The 11,155-nt window shown below is 41.4% G+C and overlaps 1 non-coding gene across 1 annotated transcript; it reads right to left on the reverse strand.

Annotated features, from left to right (window-relative positions):
- Positions 1–1,464: 1,464 nt before the first annotated feature.
- Positions 1,465–1,571, reverse strand: LOC141683853 (small nucleolar RNA R71). The gene has a single exon (XR_012560466.1). It is a non-coding gene; the product is annotated as a small nucleolar RNA R71 (small nucleolar RNA).
- Between the last annotated feature and the right edge of the window lie 9,584 nt (positions 1,572–11,155).

The following is an 11,155-nucleotide window of genomic DNA, read 5'->3' on the forward strand; positions in this document are numbered from 1 at the left end:
TGATTTCATATGAACCCATGATGGCGATAAGTTCTATTATGGGCTAATCGTGATCATGGGGTTGCAACGGATTTATTATGGAATTCTTTAGTTAATTGTTTAATACTTTAGTGTGTGATGATTGCATGATATCTAGTATTGGTTGTGCGTATTCGTCTTATGTGCGTCGCGAACATATAAGATAGGGTGTTAATCTCTTGTGAAGCGACGGTGGATCTTGAGATTTAGAACTTGCCATGCTAGCATAGGTTCATGTACGTTGTGCATGATTAGTGGGTAACTCTAACAGTTTTATTTGCCCTATGTAATCAAAAGGAATAACTTGTGCTTAAATCGTTGTGTTGTCAATTTCTGTAGACATATAGGAACTCAACATAATTGATGACTATTCAACTTCTATCTTAATTGTGGATGTTTGGTAGAAAGGTATTAGTACAACGAAAGTTGGTTTTTATCAGTTCCGTGTTATTCGATTAATATCATCACTGTCACATGCTAAAGGTAATAACAATGGCTATAGAAGGAAGTAATAATGAAGTTGTGATCTCATGAGTGTTTTATTATTGATAAATTGAAGTGTTAGTTAAGTGATTAATTAAGTAGTAATTATAGTTAATATTTAATCAACAATTTTAAGTGTTATTATCTTAACATTGAGAAGCAATCATACATTGGTGAGTGAGTTTAATTAGACAATAACTTAGTCTGAGTCTCTGAGGGAACGAACTAGAAAGTATTCTATATTACTTGTGAACGCGTATACTTGCGTGAATATTAGTACATGTTTTCGCCCTAACAAGTTTTTGGCGCCGCTGCCGGGGACTCGGCGTATTTGTTTAGTTTATGTACTTACCATCATTGGTCATTAGGACTCAATGATTAGGACGTAGTAGTTAATTACTCTTTTCGGTTGTGTTTCAGGTACTTTAGCAAGCGTTTATGCAAACGCGTTCTCGTGCTCGCAAGAGGACCATAGATACAGCTGAGGAGAAAGACGAAGTTCATGATACTCCGGAGAAGTTAGATTTTGAGGATTCAGATTCAGGAACTGAGCAGAAAGAACCAGTAAACATGGGAGATCGTATTGTTCAAGCTGATCCAGCTCTTATGGATTTTTCTCGGCCTAAAATTGATGACATTCAGTCAAGCATCCTTCATCCGGCTATTCAAGCTAACACCTTTGAAATCAAGCCGGGCACTATTCAGATGGTGCAGAATTCTATTTCTTTTGGAGGAGCGGCAACTGAAGGCCCCAATATGCACATAAGGAATTTTATCGAGATCTGCAGCACTTTTAAGTATAATGGCATGACTGATGAGGCTATCAAGTTGAGGCTTTTCCCATTCTCACTGAGGGATAAGGCTAAAGACTGGTTACATTCTGAACCAGCTGGGTCCATCACTACGTGGCAAGATCTTGCACAAAAGTTTCTGGTGAAGTTTTATCCAATGGCAAAGACTGCTGCTATGAGGAGTGCTCTTACTCAGTTTGCGCAGCAACCTACAGAATCTATGTGCGAGGCTTGGGAACGCTACAAGGAAATATTGAGAAAATGTCCACATCATGGAATGCCGGATTGGATGGTAATCACTGGTTTTTATAATGGTTTGGGGGCCCAATCTCGGCCCATGCTCGATGCAGCAGCTGGAGGAGCCTTATGGGCTAAAAGCTATACTGAGGCGTATAATCTTATAGAGACAATGGCTGCAAACGAGCATCAAAACCCAACTCAGAGGATGACGTCAGGCAAGGTCGCAGGTATTCTGGAAGTTGATGCAGCCACCGCTATTGCAGCCCAGCTCCAAGCGCTATCAATGAAGGTTGATTCTCTGGCTACGTATGGAGTTAATCAAATAGCTATGGTTTGTGAGCTTTGTGCAGGTTCTCATGCTACGGATCAGTGTTCTCTTGTCAACGAATATGTTCAGTATGTGAATAATTATCAGCGACAACAGCAGCCTGTGCCAGCGACCTATCATCCTAATAACAGAAATCATCCAAATTTCAGCTGGGGAAATAATCAGAATGCTATTCAGCCACCATATCAGCAAGGAGTGAGTAAACAGTTTAACCCACCTGGATTCCAGCAACCACAACAGTATACTACAAGGCAATCATATCCTCAACAGGGAAGTGCAGCTGCACCTACTAGTGCTGATTTTGAGGAACTTAAGCTGTTGTGCAAGAGTCAGGCGGTTTCTATCAAGACCTTGGAAAATCAAATCGGTCAATTAGCCAATGCAGTGCTCAATCGTCAACCTGGCACTCTTCCCAGTGACACGGAAGTACCAGGCAGGAAGGAAGCTAAAGAGCAAGTCAAGGCTATTACCTTAAGGTCTGGAAAAGTAGCTGATGCTGAAAAGGCAAAAGAAGTCGAAGCTGAAGTTAGAGATGAAGAATCTAAGCAAAAGGAGAAAGTGGCGGAACCAAAGAAGACTACTGTTGAACACACTCTGCCTGAGGCTAATACAGGGGAGAAACAGCTCTATCCTCCACTACCTTTTCCTAAGAGATTGCAGTAACAAAAGCTGGATAGACAGTTCGGGAAGTTTCTGGAGGTGTTCAAGAAACTTCACATCAATATACCTTTCGCTGAGGCTCTGGAACAAATGCCTAGTTATGCGAAGTTTATGAAGACTATTCTTTCAAGGAAGGTGAAACTGGATGACCTTGAAACCGTTGCTCTCACGGAAGAATGCAGCGCTGTTCTGCAGCAAAAGTTACCACCAAAACTGAAAGATCCAGGAAGCTTCACCATTCCTTGCACCATTGGCAGTCTAACTTTTGACAAGTGCCTTTGTGATTTGGGAGCAAGCATTAATCTGATGCCCTTGTCGATCTTTAAAAAGCTGGATCTGCCTGATCCAAAACCCACATACATGTCGCTACAATTGGCGGACCGTTCCATTACTTACCCAAGGGGCATAGTTGAGGATGTGCTCGTCAAGGTGGATAAGCTCTTCTTTCCTGCAGATTTTGTTATTCTGGATTTTGAGGAAGATAAGAAGATTCTCATAATCTTGGGGAGGCCTTTCTTGGCTACTGGCCGTACCTTGATAGATGTGCAAAAAGGGGAACTTACTATGTGGGTCCAAGATCAGGATGTGACCTTCAACGTATTCAAGGCAATGAAATTCCCTACAGAAGATGAGGAGTGCTTAAAAGTGGATGTGATTGATTCTGCGGTTACTTCGGAACTCGATCACATGCTAATATCTGATGCATTGGAAAAGGCCTTAGTGGGGGATTTTGACAGCGATGATGAAGATAGCAACGAGCAATTATAATATCTGAACGCATCTCCATGGAAGCGAAAGCTCAACATACCATTTGAATCTCTTGGTACTTCTGACCTTAAGAATGCTGAAGGGAAGCTCAAACCATCAATAGAGGAAGCACCTACCTTGGAGCTCAAACCATTACCTGAACACTTGAGGTATGCCTTTTTAGGTGATTCATCTACGTTACCTGTTATTATTTCAGCTGACCTTTCAGGTAGTGAGGAAGACAAGCTCTTAAGGATTTTGAGAGAATTCAAATCGGCTATAGGATGGACCATAGCAGACATCAAGGGGATAAGTCCTTCATATTGTATGCATAAAATTCTGTTAGAGGAAGGTAGTAAGCCAACTGTGGAACAGCAGCGAAGACTGAACCCGATCATGAAGGAGGTGGTGAAGAAAGAAATTCTGAAATGGCTAGATGCAGGCATCATTTATCCTATTTCTGACAGCTCGTGGGTGAGCCCCGTGCAATGTGTACCTAAGAAAGGAGGTATCACTGTGGTCGCAAATGAAAAGAATGAGATCATCCCTACTCGAACAGTTACAGGATGGAGAGTATGCATGGATTATAGAAAATTGAACAAAGCCACAAGGAAGGATCACTTCCCTCTCCCATTCATTGATCAAATGCTTGACAGATTGGCGGGACATGAGTATTTTTGTCTTCTGGATGGTTATTCCGGGTATAATCAGATTTATATTGCACCAGAGGATCAGGAAAAGACTACCTTCACTTGTCCATTTGGCATATTTGCTTTTCGTAGAGTTTCGTTTGGGTTATGTGGCGCCCCGGCCACCTTTCAGAGATGTATGATGGCTATATTCTCTGACATGATTGGAAATAACGTCGAAGTGTTCATGGATGACTTCTCCGTCTTTGGACACTCATATGATGAATGTTTGAATAATCTGCGCGCCGTACTCAAAAGATGCGTGGAAACTAATTTGGTGCTTAATTGGGAGAAATGTCATTTTATGGTGCGTGAAGGCATTATCCTTGGGCATAAGGTCTCTAGCAAAGGTCTGGAGGTGGACAAGGCCAAGGTGGGAGTCATTGAAAATCTTCCCCCACCTAATTCGGTGAAAGGAATCCGTAGTTTTCTCGGTCATGCGGGTTTTTATCGGCGATTCATCAAGGACTTTTCAAAGATATCTAAGCCGTTGTGCAATTTACTTGAGAAAGATGTGCCTTTCAAATTTGATGATGAATGTTTGGCAGCATTCGAGACTCTCAAGGAGAGTTTGATCACGGCACCAGTTATTACAACACCAGATTGGACAAAACCGTTTGAGATGATGTGTGATGCGAGTGACTATGCGGTAGGTGTAGTTCTGGGACAGCGCAAGAAAAATCTCTTCCATGTGGTCTACTATGCGAGTAAGACTTTAAATGGGGCCCAATTGAACTACACCACTACTGAGAAGGAGCTTTTGGCTATAGTCTTTGGCTTTGAGAAATTTCGATCTTATCTGCTTGGTACGAAAGTAACAGTATTCACTGATCATGCAGCTATTCGCTATCTGGTTTCTAAGAAGGATTCGAAGCCGAGACTCATTCGTTGGGTGCTTTTACTTCAGGAATTTGAGTTAGAGATCAAAGATAGAAAAGGTACCGAGAATCAAGTAGCTGACCATCTCTCTAGGTTGGAGAATCCCGATTCTACTTCACAAGATAGGACGTTAATCAATGAATCTTTTCCGGATGAGCAGTTGTTTGCAATTCAGGAGGAAGAACCATGGTTTGCAGATATTGTAAACTATCTTGTCAGCAATATAATGCCGCTTAATTTGACATCCGCTCAAAAGAAGAAGTTTCTGCATGAGGTGAAGTGGTATATGTGGGATGAACCATATTTGTTTAGACAGGGAGCTGATCAGATCATCAGGAGATGTATCCCGTTCTGTGAGACGGAGGGGATATTACGAGACTGCCATTCCACGGTTTATGGTGGACACTATGGAGGTGAGAAGATGGCAGCTCGTATTCTTCAAGCAGGTTTTTTCTGGCCTACTTTGTTCAAGGATGCTCATCAGTTTGTTTTAAGGTGTGATCGTTGCCAAAGAGTGGGAAATTTGTCAAGAAAGGATGAGATGCCATTAAATGTGATGCTTGAAGTCGAGGTCTTTGATGTGTGGGGAATCGATTTCATGGGGCCTTTTATCGCGTCTTGCAATAATCAGTACATCTTGCTGGCAGTCGATTATGTCTCAAAATGGGTCGAAGTTAAAGCTTTACCGACAAATGATGCAAAGGTAGTACTAAATTTTCTTCATAAGCAAATTTTCACAAGGTTTGGAACGCCTCGGGTAATCATAAGTGATGAAGGATCGTATTTTTGCAACCGTAAGTTCACTTCTATGATGCAGCGTTATAATGTGAATCATCGAGTAGCTACTGCCTATCATCCGCAAACAAATGGTCAAGCGGAAGTGTCTAACAGAGAGATAAAGCGCATTCTAGAGAAGGTTGTTTGTCCGTCAAGGAAGGATTGGTCTTTAAAGCTCGATGAAGCTGTTTGGGCTTACAGAACAGCATACAAAACTCCACTTGGGATGTCACCGTTTCAGTTGGTGTACGGTAAGGGATGTCATCTACCGACGGAGCTTGAGCATAAGGCCTACTGGGTATTGAAGAAATTGAACCTGGATTTAGATGCAGCTGGTAAGAAAAGAATGCTTCAGCTTAATGAACTTGATGAATTTCAACTGCAAGCGTACGAGAATAACAAAATGTATAAGGAAAAGGTGAAGAGGTGGCACGATAGGAAGCTACATCCTAAGTTATTTGTGCCAGGGCAACAAGTTCTTTTATTCAACTCTCGGCTCCGACTTTTTCCTGGGAAGTTGAAATTAAGGTGGTCTGGACCTTTTATTGTCAAAACCGTGTTTCCACATGGAGCGGTGGAAATTTTTGAGAATGATTCGGACCAAGCATTCAAGGTTAACGGTCAGCGGTTGAAGCACTACTATGGGGATATGGCAAACCGAGAGGTGGTTAGTGCCATTTTGTTGACTACTTGAGAAAGGTACGGAACGTCAAGCTAATGACGAAAAAGAAGCGCTGCGTGGGAGGCAACCCATGAATTGTTGTTACAGGAACCCTTAGAAGTTAATAACCTATCCAAAAACACAAAAAAATCAGAAAATAGGGGCTGAAATTTTTTTTTTCCAGAGACCCTCTGCGCGCCCGCGCAGCTATGCTGAGCGGCCGCGCAGCTTGCTGCGCGCCCGCGCAGAAATGCTGAGCGGCCGCGCAGGGGTCGAGTTCCAGAAATTTTTTTGCAGTTCAGAAAAAAAAAAAGAAAAAAAAAACAAAAACACAAAAAAACCCATCACATAACATAAACCCACGAATTCTTTTCCCATTACCCCATGATTTTATCCCTCAACCCCACTCCTAATCTAATTTAACCTACTCCACACCCTATATATACATACACCTATCCTACATATCTCTCACAAACTTCCTACACTTAAACCCTCTCATAAACATCAAAAATCAGTTCTTACACACTTTTATTCACAAATCAATGGCACCCAAGAGAGCACGCACTATTGACAGCAGCAGCACAGTTCCTACTGCTGATTCATCAAGGGGTACTGCTGCAAGGCCTCGGTTAACTGACAGAGCTGCGGAGGAGGAGTACACTAGGCTGTTGGGGAAGCCGATTCTGAAGGAGAGGGGATTTTTACCATCAGGGAGGGATGGTGAGTTGTTGCCCATGATTGCAGAGAAGGGGTGGATAGCTTTTTGTGAGTCACCCGAAGCAGTACCGATGAGTGTTGTTCGCGAGTTCTACGCGAACGCGAAGGCTGAAAAGAATAGGTTTTCTGTAGTTCGTGGGCTGACGGTTGATTATCATCCTGCGGCGATTCGCCGTGTGATTGGACAGCGAGAGAGGAAGCCCGAGGAGGAGAACTGGAATGAAAAGACTGCTGAGGATTTTGACTTGGATTTGATTTGTGCGACTCTCTGTCGACCGGGCACAGTTTGGAACCGCAGTCCAGCCAATAATGAGTATCGTCACTTTCCGGCGATCGCCATGAACAGGTATGCCCGTGCATGGAATGCATTTATATGTGCTAATATTTTGCCTTCTTCACATGCACACGAGGTCACAGTTGAGAGAGCACAGTTGTTGTGGGGAATTCTGAATGAGGAATACTATGTGGACCTTGGTGAGTTTATCTACCAAGGAATTCTGAAGTTTTTGAGGGGAGCAAAGCATATGAACATCCCTTATGCATCCACGGTTACGAAGCTATGCCGAGCAGTAGGAGTGAACTGGCCGACTCATGAGCAGTTGCAGTTGCCAGCAGCTCCGATAGATTCTGGCACTCTGAATGGGATGCAGGAGTGGACCGGTGGTGAGCCTGAGGAGCATAGGCTGGGTTATCGTCTTCCAGGAGGACGTCCAGCACGAGGTGCTACTATGGCTAAGCCAGGGCGTGGTGAGGCTGGTTCTTCGAGAGCTCAGGAGGGTGCTGGGATGGGTGATGCCCAGTATAGGAGGCTTTCACGGCGGATGGATGCCATGTATGAGACGCAGAGCAGGTTTGCTCAGGAGCTCACTCTTGCGTTAGGGACTGCTTTTCGAGGCCTTGGAGCTGATATCCAGTGGCCAGTTTTTGGTGAGGACTCTGCATACCCGCCGCCTGATACTCCACCCACTGAGGGTGATGATGATGATGACTCCGAGTAGGTATACCCTGTGTTCCTTTCTACTACCTTCACTGGGGACAGTGAAGATTTTAAGTTTGGGGGTGGTAGTTAAGGAATATTTTGTGTGTGTCATATAGCTGCATATTCATGATAGTTAGTTCATATAGTTGCATAATTTTTGCCACATAGTTTTTTTATATAGCTTTATTTGTTTGTCATGTCATATAGCTAATGCATATACCATGATCCCTTTTGCAATGATTTATCGAGTGAATTGTGATATTGATGCGAGTGTAGTGATAGCATTAAAGTGATATTAAGTTGTGTAGGTTGATATGCATGCTAGAAGCACTTGTATTTTCACTAAGTCTTAGAGAATGCTTAAGGGCTAGATTGTTGTTATGATCTGATTATTTTCGAGGATAATCTATTTATTATGCTTAGAATTTGATAATAGGTTCTTAGTGGTAAAGGCATGAAAAAGAAAAAAAAATGGAGTAAAAATGGAATTTGTTGCTAGTTGTGGCTAGGCGTCAAATGGCTAGTAGCCGGCTCGCATGTTATGCGAGTAGTCTAGGGTTGAGCAAGATGGAGCGAAACGCACTTGCTCAGAAAAAAAAAAAAAATTTGCATAATTGATCAAGAGTGGGCTCTTTGGTATTCGAGTTATTAAGTTCTTAGGGGACTTTGTGCCTAGTGACCTAAGGCTTTTAGAGTCTGGGATTCGCTAACCTAACGCTCGTTACATGGATACCATTGTATAAGTCTTTTGTGGACCTCACTCATTGCACGGTCAAATAAGCATTTGAGTTGTAAATAAAAAGCACAATTCCGTAGTAAGCTCCAGAGTTCTTGTAGTGTTGTATATCACTTTGTGCCTAGAATTTTTATTCTTTGTATAATCGTAGGATTGCCTTGAAGATAGTCTAGTCATAGTAATTGGTCTAGTTCCGAAGCATATCTGTTAAGCATTTGCACACACCACGTTTCTGGCTGTATGTCTGTTTGCATGAGTTTATTGATCTTTAGTTGTCTAACTGCATTCGTTGAGATGTGACAATTTGGTTGGTTAATTGTAGTAAGGGGGATCGTTGTATTTTCATATAGATTGCATTCATGCATATTTTTATTTATTTTGAGTCTGTGACGCTTGAGGACAAGCATCGATTTAAGTTTGGGGGTGTGATAAGTGGCATTTTATACCACTTAGAACGTCTTAAAATGGCTTAAATTGGTGTCTTGAAATCAAGTATTTTGTGTATTTGATGCATTTTTCTAGTGTTTATGCATTTCAGGGTATTAGTTGCATTTCGGAGGAGGAATCATCAAGAATAAGCCTTGGCATGTGTTCACCATTGCGAGAGGAAAAGAACGGGCAGATTACGGCGAAGAAACGGAGCAAACCTGGATTTTTTCCAGTAGGGTCCTGCGCGCCCGCGCAGCAATGCTGAGCGGCCGCGCAGCAGCCTTGCGCGCCCGCGCAGAAATGCTGAGCGGCCGCGCAGGGTCGGGGAAAAGGATAAATTATTTTAGACTTCTACTTCTGTTTGGCTTCCAACTTCTATGTAATCTGAGTTTTATGGGACTATTATATAAGTAGATTTGAGACGTTTTCACAGAGAGGATGAAGGAGATTATGTTTTAGATTGTGTTTTGCGCAAGAAGCGAAGGAGATAAGGAAGAAGACCGATTTAGCACACTGCAGCGAAGAGGAAGCATATATTCTTGTGATTCTTGTTTCGTTGTAACGTTGGATGTTAGTTTTCTTGCTTTGACTTATTTACTCTTGTGACGTACTCTGTTTTAATATAATTAGTTTAGTTATTATTTTCTTGTGTTTGTTTATCATGATTTCATATGAACCCATGATGGCGATAAGTTCTATTATGGGCTAATCGTGATCATGGGGTTGCAACGGATTTATTATGGAATTCTTTAGTTAATTGTTTAATACTTTAGTGTGTGATGATTGCATGATATCTAGTATTGGTTGTGCGTATTCGTCTTATGTGCGTCGCGAACATATAAGATAGGGTGTTAATCTCTTGTGAAGCGACGGTGGATCTTGAGATTTAGAACTTTCCATGCTAGCATAGGTTCATGTACGTTGTGCATGATTAGTGGGTAACTCTAACAGTTTTATTTGCCCTATGTAATCAAAAGGAATAACTTGTGCTTAAATCATTGTGTTGTCAATTTCTGTAGACATATAGGAACTCAACATAATTGATGACTATTCAACTTCTATCTTAATTGTGGATGTTTGGTAGAAAGGTATTAGTACAACGAAAGTTGGTTTTTATCAGTTCCGTGTTATTCGATTAATATCATCACTGTCACATGCTAAAGGTAATAACAATGGCTATAGAAGGAAGTAATAATGAAGTTGTGATCTCATGAGTGTTTTATTATTGATAAATTGAAGTGTTAGTTAAGTGATTAATTAAGTAGTAATTATAGTTAATATTTAATCAACAATTTTAAGTGTTATTATCTTAACATTGAGAAGCAATCATACATTGGTGAGTGAGTTTAATTAGACAATAACTTAGTCTGAGTCTCTGAGGGAATGAACTAGAAAGTATTCTATATTACTTGCGAACGCGTATACTTGCATGAATATTAGTGCATGTTTTCGCCCTAACAACAACTGCTAATCATACACTATTATATTTATCGAGTTAGAATTATTTTAAAATCTGAAAAAGTAGCCAGAATTAAATTCAACCCTCTTCTGTAATTCTTGTTGTATTGTTAGGGAATAATAATAGGTTTCATCATAATCTATGCCCTCTTTTTGAGAGTAACCTTTATCTACCAGTCTGGCCTTATTTCTCGTTACAATACCATCTTCATCTAACTTGTTTCTGAATAACCACTTAGTGCCTATCATTGACTTGTCCTTTGGTCGGGGTACCAGCTTCCATACCTTCTACCTCTCAAACTGATTGAGTTCCTCTTGCATAGCAATAACCCAATCTGGATCTTCAAGTGCCTTATCTACTTTCTTCGGTTCCATTTCTGAGAGAAACCCTGAAAAGTGACATTTATTATGTGTGGCATGTCTAGTTCTCACTCCTGTATCAAGATCACCAATGATAAGTTCAAAGGGATGGTCTATGTTTCAAACTCTTTATCGAGGCATATAAGATCTTGATGTTTCCCCTTATTCAGCATGATGTTGAGTGTAAACTGTAGATCCTCTTC

This window comes from Apium graveolens, chromosome 1, assembly GCF_009905375.1.
Source record: "Apium graveolens cultivar Ventura chromosome 1, ASM990537v1, whole genome shotgun sequence".
In the NCBI taxonomy this organism is placed as follows: domain Eukaryota; kingdom Viridiplantae; phylum Streptophyta; class Magnoliopsida; order Apiales; family Apiaceae; genus Apium; species Apium graveolens.